Raw genomic sequence first — 8,136 nt, forward strand, 5'->3', positions numbered from 1 at the left:
TTCAACCCTTAATCCTGCCCATGCCTTTCAGTGTCTATTTAGGTATTTCAGACCCCTTATCTCACTCCCATGAACTGCTGGACAACACAAGAGTCAGGTGTAAAATGTTTTAGATGGTCTAAAACCCTCTCACTAAACCTGACCAGCCAACACCATTCTCTACTTCCCCCCTCCCTGCCTTGAAAAAGTCACAGTTAGGGTTTTTTTCAGCCCCTGTAGAGGAAGAGAAATTATCTAATTCCCCCATACCTACCCAAAGAACTGCAATCTTTGCCTGCAATTGCACCCCTTTTATTGAGAGAGGTAATAATGCCTTTTTCCACTCAGTCTAGCAATGGTTACATTTGCAAGAGCAATTTGTACGGGGAGGGGAGGGACACACTTTCAGGCAGATGTGATGTTTACAGCTCTGTGAGCTCTGGGTCAGTGATCAAACCAACAGCAAGTGGCCTGTGGACTCCTAAAAACAGGAGCTGTTTTTAACTCAAAGCTCTCTTTTTTCTTCATCTCAAGGCTGTTTGCAGCCAGCCCCACCCTGGCACACAGAATACACTCCCATCAGACACCTCCAAGACTCTGAACTCAGAGATGGGAATAGGCAATTTTAACTGTATATAAACGTGTGAGTATACAGCTCACATTTTTCCAGTTTTCCCATCCAAGAAACAAAGACATCCACTTGACTCTGCTGCCAGCCTGCAGCTCTCTCCAGGAGCACAGCAGTCTGATTTAGGGGTAGCATATCCCTAAATGACCTGCAGTGAGGACTGGGTGGTGGAGCTGATTCCAGCTGCCGGGTGTCACCTGCCTCTTGTTGTCTTCTGCATCTCTCTTCTCCCCTGCAGCCCCTGGGTGTCCCCACTACCCTGCAGCCTCCCGGACTCCTCTCTCCACTGCAGCCCCTTGCATTGCCCTTCACATTTGCAGCTCCAAGGCCCCCCTCTGCCTTCAGCCCCTGGGTCTCCAGTCTCCCTTCCAACTCTTGGGTCTCTCCTCTCCCCTGCAGCTCATCGGGCACGGGTCTCTCCACCCTCTGGTTCTCCTTCTCCCCTGGGTCCTCCCCTCTCTCTTGCACTCGTACTTCCCCTCGCCGGGTCTCAGGTCTCTTAATTCAGCCTCCGAGTCTCCTCCTTCCTTGCATTCCCTCGGGTATTCCCTCTCCCTTGCAGTCTCCAAGCCTCCTCTCTCTTGCATTCCCCCGGTTCTCCCTGCCCCATGCATCCTCCCGGGTTTCCCTCCTCCTTGCAATCCTCCGGGTCTCCCCTCTCCCTTGCATCGTCCAGGTCTCCATTCTCCCTTGCAGTCTCCAAGCCGCCTCTCTCCCTGGCATCTCCTAGGTCTGCTTTGCAGCCTCTAAGAATCCTCTCTCCCTGGAACCCCCCGACGTCTTCCTCCTCCCATGCATCCCCTCGGAATTCATCCCCTCTCCTTGGAATTCTCTCCACGCCTCGCAAACCCCTGTTCTTGGCCAGTCCCGCACCTTCGGCGTTTCGAGGAGCTCCGCCGAGACACTGTCCCCTTCCCACCCGTCCCGGCAGTGGCTCGCACCCCCCTGCGGTCCCCGCTTACCTCCACCCGGGCCGGGCTGCGCGGGGACCGGGTCCGCTCTGACGGGACGGCCCCCGGAGCCGCCTTATATGCGGCCCCGTCGGCTTTGATATGCGGAGTGATGTCAGCTCGGATTAGCATAACAAAAGGCTCCGCGCCCCGCGGATGCCTCCGCGGGCAGGGCCAGGGCTCCGCGCGGCTCCGCGCGGCTCCCTCCCCGCGGTCCATCCCGGCACAGCCCCTCGGGAGCGGGGACGGGCGAGAGGGGGGGCCCCGGCCGAGGCCCCCGGGGATGGCGGGGACTCGGCGGGACTCAAGAGTGTTATTCTAATGAGCTGTTAATGATTAGCAATCATTAGCAACAAAAACAGCGAGTTGGTGTTTTCGCCGGAACGTGAGCTTTCCCGAGGATGCTCCGCTCTCGGAGCTGAGCGACCGCTGCCCGAGAAAAGGACAAGGATATTTGTCGCGCTCGGGGCTGTCAGTTAGATTTGGTTCTTCTGCGAGGGTAAGGAACCCGGCAGTCCCTCAGCACAGTCGTACCTCACCACTTCCTGCTGTCGCCTGCAAGTTCCACAGCCTCTTCTCTGATCAGTCCGTAATCGGTGGAAAGAGAAGATGCTGAGGTCTGGTTTTTGCTTTCAGGTCAGAAGCAGAGATAGAGCCAGGTACTTACATCCATTTTATCCCATAGCAAAGCCTTGTCTGCAGAATCAACAACAGAAAACCAGCTAAGAAAAATCGCAGGAAAGAGCAGATGCTGAGGTCTGGTTTTTGCTTTCAGGGTTCGGGGTTGGAGGCTTGGTGATTGCCTGCTAGCAAAAGAGAAAGAGGAAGGAAAATATAAAGAAAAAGAAGAAAAGGGGGGGGGGGGGAAGGGGGAAAAAAAGAAAGTTAGTAAAAAAAGGAAAAGGAGAAAAGAAAAAGAAGGAAAGGAAAAAACAAACATACAAGAAAAGAGGAAAGGTAAAAAATAAAAAAGGAAAAAGAGAAAGAAAACTGAGAAGAGAAAAAGGGAGAAAAATGGAAAAGAAAAATAAAATTTAAAAATTAAAAGAAAATATAAAGAAAAAGAGAAAAGGAGAAGAGAGAAAGAAATAAAAGCAAAAATTATAAAAAAGAGAGGTTAATAAAAAGAAAAGAAAAAGGGAAAATACAAGGAGGAAAAAAGAGAAAGGAAAAAGAAAAAGGAAAAATAAAAGGGAAAAATGAAAAGAAGAAAAGAAAAACAAAAAAAAGGACAAATGAACAATGAAAACAAAAAAGGGAAAAGAAGGAAAATAAAATGAAAAGGAAAAGGAAAAAAATTTAGAAGAAAAAAGATTAAGATAAAAACTCTGTAAGAAAGAAAAGCACAACTGACTTCTGAACATAAGGCCTCATGAGTCTGAATTTAAGACATCTGTCAGCCATGGGCTCTGAAAAAATGGATGCTGGTTGTAAAAGTACTTGTGTAATTTTTTTCATTTGGTTTAATTGTGGGTTTCAGGTGAAAGGAAAGAAGAGAATAAATGCTTTAATCCCTGGATCAAGAGACTCAAAACAGTTTCCTTAAGGTCTGTTTTCCGGACAGCTATTTATATAGGATAATTTTTTTATGTATGTGTCCCTGTGCTGACTGCATTCATATACACAAGTCACAAAAGGTCCTGTGTGAACTGCTAAGAACCTTGTATACACAATCCCAAATTCCCAAAGCCACTATATTATTTGTTTAAGACCCAGTTTTGCCAGCAGCTTTGCACAGTATGTCCATTTTTCTTTGTGTGACAGCTGCCCAGAAGTACTCAAACTGCTCCAAACTTCCATTTCCCTGGCCTTCCTCCCATCCCACTGACCCCCAAAAATGTGTACCTACAAGGAGGAGGTTTTATCAGGGTTCACCAAGGAGGACATATTTACACAGGGAAATTGCCGGGTATCTATTGCAATCTGACTTGCTGTGCAAATGCTCTGATTTCTGTATAAATAGCCTTTTTCCAAATTACTTTAACTTTTAAAGGGCAGCAGGGAAAATGCAGTTGTTATTAGTCAATAGGAGTAGAAGTAGTAAGTCGTGGCTGTTGCATTACTCATGATTATGCAGTAGGTATCTACTGTGCTCAGAACTGTGCAAACAACACAGCTACAAGAGTCCTACCATCAGATCTTCATGGTCTTAATATCGGTGCTGAGAGGTGACTGGCCTTAATAGGTGCTGAGAGGTGATGGTGTAGAGGAGGAATATAGAAAGAAGGAGATGGTTCCAGTCTGCACGGTTTTCTTGAGTACTAACAGTGTGTTAAGGCTCAGAATTGTGGAATCATTAAGGTTAGAAAATCCCTGTAATATCATTGAGTCCAGCACTGTCAGGGCCACCACTAAACCATGTCTGACATGCCAGGGAATCTTTAAAAAAATGGCACTGGACTACAAGTATCTACTCATTGCAGTGTCCATGGGAGCTGCTTGTCCATGTGTTCATCAGGACAGAAGGACATAGGAGATACAAGTGAAAAGGTGGGACAAAGAGTAAGAAACCAGAAGGATGCACACATAAAGGATATAGGATAAATATGCTCTGCACTATCCACGTGCATAGAGAGAACATTCAGGAAGAGCCTTGGGAAGTTTAAAACCACTCCAAAACTTTAATCTGAGACAATTTTGTGCACAGACAAGCCCCCAGGCCCTGATATGACAAATTATTTCAGCACATATTTAAATACTCTTTATGTGACGTGTTGTGTTCTAAGTGCGTTGATGAATCAGGGAAGTCCATTGTTGAAGTGTTGCAGTTTTATGTTTCCTGTTCCTCATGCACACATTGGGGTGTGGGTCTGGTGGTAAAGCATGGGTGCTTTTGGAGCACCTGGGAGGTAGGGAGCTGCCAAGGTGTGCATGTGGGGGGTTTATTTGACAGGACCTGGGTGCTGAATCAGTAACCTAAATCTAAAAGTTTAGCAATCATTACCTTTCCTACTGCTTCTATGAGTCAAAGCTATTACCATTTTCATCAGCAGGAGACAGTGATTCACCATTTTTCATGGGATTTTCATAAAACAGAACTGGTCACACCAGTGTGACAATTAACAAACCAGAGCTGGGGCTTTCCATTAGCATTTAAGCCCCAGGGGAAGCAAGTGGATGTTGGGCAAACAATCCTCTTTGGCTTTGCAGACTGCAAAGAAAGATTTTACATAGAGTGTGGATGTATCCATCCATTAATAGAAGTGGAGGCAGCTGGATGATATTTTCTGGATTGCATTTCCTAACTGACCTACTTGTTAGACTTAAATGTTTGGAAATTCATCTTCTTGCTAATCTTTAGAAATACCTTGGGGGTGCTATAAGAAATTCATTAGCATGTCAGAAAGATAACTGGACTGGAAAATAAGGCTTTATTGTAATCTGTTGCACCAGGTAACCTCCAAAACTTGAAGGCCTCTCCAAATCTACCATCAAAGTCCTTGCAGGATTTATGAAGAGTGTTTATGGAGTTGGGACACAGAATCATAAAATCGTTTAGGTTGGAAAAGCCCTACAAGATCATCAAGTTCAAGCATTCCCCCAGCACTAACCCACGTCCCCAAATGCCACATCCATGCAGCTTTTAAATCCTTCTAGGGATCATGACTCCAACACTGCCCTGGGCAGCCTGTGCCAGGGCTGAAAAACTCTTTGTGGGAAGAAATTTCTTGTGATATACAACCGTAACCTCCCATGGTGCAACTTGAGTCTATTTTTTTGGTCTTATTGCTTGTTAACTGGGAGAAAAGACTGACCCCCCCACCTCCCTACAGTGTCTTTTCATGCAGTTGTAGAGAGTAATAAGGTCTCCCCTGAGCCTCAGAAGACTGACATCAGTCTTAAAAGCTACCATGGGCAGCACAGGTGAGACTCCCTGCACCCAGATTTCAGCTACACCTGTCCCTGATTTCAAATGTAACTCAGAAGGAGTGACTCTCACTCAAGGAGTCCTGCAATCCCTTGCAGAAGTCCTAAATCTGTTACAGACCTTCCCAGACTTGCTCTAGATAAATCATAACTCTGCCATTGAGAGCAAGATACCACATAGGTATTGGGCTCAACTGGATTTCAACCAACCACACAGACACAAAAAAGGCATATGCTGTGTCTTGGTTTGAAAGACAGGTGTCTGCTAAGGAAGGCAGAAGCCTCCCTTGAAGTGGCAAATGTAACCCCTTTTCCTCCGAGTTATTACAATTTTGAAATCAAGGGCTTTTAGGCAAAGATGTGGGAAATAGGAATAACAGTTCTCTACTATTATAGATATAACCAGTCAAACAAACAGCAATAACTCTGGCAGTAACAGCAAACAATCCCAAACCCAGTCCCAGCCTTCTCGGCTGTCGGGCCCTTTCCCCTCGGGTGCAGTTCCGCTCGCAGCCGGCAGGGGCGCTGGCGGCTCCCGGTGAGCAGGGCAGGTGCGATGGTTCCCCCGCGGCTGCAGGGGGCGCTCCGGAGCGAGCTCGGGGAGCACGCGGCACCGGTAGCCTGGGATCCCGGGAAGGGATGGAACAAAGGCTCCACAAACCCCTGGACAGCTGGCCCCGGTGTCCGGCCGGACCCTCGGGAACAGCAGGCTGGAGCAGCAGGGATGAGCATAAATCCCGGGTGGCAGATGAGTTGTATCCAAGCAGGGAACCCCCCGGAGGTCTAGGCAGGCAGGGCGAGCACGCCTATAACACAGTGAAGGCTCGAAATCAGCAGCGGGGCAGGACGGCCACCGCCCGGCCTCCAGTGGGGCAGGGAAGGCGGGCCGGGGATCCTGGGATCTTTCTCTGCAGAAAAAGGAAGAACGGCTGAAAAGAACCAGCAGCTTCTCTCTTCCCAGCTTCTCTCTCCGAACGCTGCCGAGAGCGAACTGCCCCCACACCCCGGTGAAACAAAGGAGTAGCCAGGCCCACCCCACCTCCAGTGGGCAGCTCTTTTGTCTTTCCTCAAGCACCCAGCGATTTGTCATCTTAGTAACAGAATGGGGGAAAATTCCTTTAACAGAAAAACATCTAGACCTCTTAAAACCCCAACATGCTGTTACTAATGCACTAGGACCACCTATGCACCCCTCAGTAGCATTTCATTTATCATTTGTTTTTCTGTGTGTATCTCCTCGCTCTCTCTTCTTCCATCCCCCCCACAGGAGAACACCCTCCATGAATGACTCAGGATAACATTAAAAATCTGCAGATCCAGGACCCAACTGAAAATTCTCTTGGAGCAGAAGGCCATGCTCCTTCATTTAAAAAATCTTTACAACAGTGTGCCGAGTCATGGCACTCTCCAAATATTTAATAATATTATATAATTATGTGTATCGTGGGGTGTGGTATTATGGTTTTATCAGTGAGTTTCAAGATGGTGTGTGCTATGAATGAGCTATGAAAGCTATCATCCCCCAAAGGGGTTAGGGTAGCATTTCACCCAGCATCAGTGTGTGTGTTCTTCACGTGGAAGACAAAGGAGCCATGGATAAATGCCCCCAAGCAATTTTTTAAAAATTATTTAGCTGGGGCCAATGGCTGGAAGGTGCCAGAGCATGTGACAGGATGCCATTCCTACATTTTAAACAAGTATTCTGGCCATCTTGAGGCACAGGCTCCAGCTACAAATATAAATAGCTTTGAGCTAATGGCCATTTACCGTCCCAAAGCACAACTGGAATGGAAAACTAAGCTCCATTACCCACACTCTGCATCAGGAAACATCTCTCCTAAATCCCCCCAAGCCCTGCATTGACTTAAGTGAGTGGTTTTTTTGGTAAGAAATGTTGTATAATAATAAATTAAAGGTCAGTGACCAGGTTTGTGCCCTTGACCGTATTTATTTACTAGTTTAAGCAGATGCAAGTTTTTCACTGGGTCTCTAAGTTTCAATTTCAAGCATTGATAGGGACATTTTTTTTAAAGACTCTGCCACCTACTAAAAATAAGTCAAATTATTATCATATGAATTTTGAATATTCACCCACATACTTTATTTTCTGACAGTGAGAACAAGCAAAGACTGATGCTAAAATAATTTATGAAATGCTGAAGAGCAGGAGTATATATGAAAAAGTAAGGACTCAGAAATAAATCAAGAATAGGGAACATAATTGAGGAGTCATTCCTTTGGACTGCCTCATAGCAAGCATTGATATTGCTGAGGGGCAAATACACTGGTACAAGACTAATCTGTACAGCATCCAGGGAGAAGTTCCACATCTCTGTGAAGAGGAAGGTAGCTTCTGATACATTATTTTTGTTTTAAACATGAGGTTGTTCTGAAGCCAGGCAGTGGGTTAATAAAAGAATACACCTTGGCTGGGACCCAGCAGGGACTGGGATGCCAAGGAGCATCCCTGCAGATGCAGAGGAGAGATGTGTGAGCATCTGTCACAGCCACACCTCATTGTGCATGGAGGAGAGTGCAGCTCTAGCTGTGCCTCAGCAATGCCTGGTAGTTCTAAGATAAATAACACAAAGGAGGTTTTTTGTCCCAAGATATCGCAGTCAGAGGTAGGCAAAAGCTCTGTGGTTCTTCTTGTAGTGCCCAAACTCTAGAGATGGAGGCCAGATCCTACAGAAGCCATATGCAAACTGTCTT

The sequence above is a fragment of the Coloeus monedula genome (genome assembly GCF_965178545.1).
Source record: "Coloeus monedula genome assembly, chromosome: 3".
Classification (NCBI taxonomy): Eukaryota; Metazoa; Chordata; class Aves; order Passeriformes; family Corvidae; genus Coloeus; species Coloeus monedula.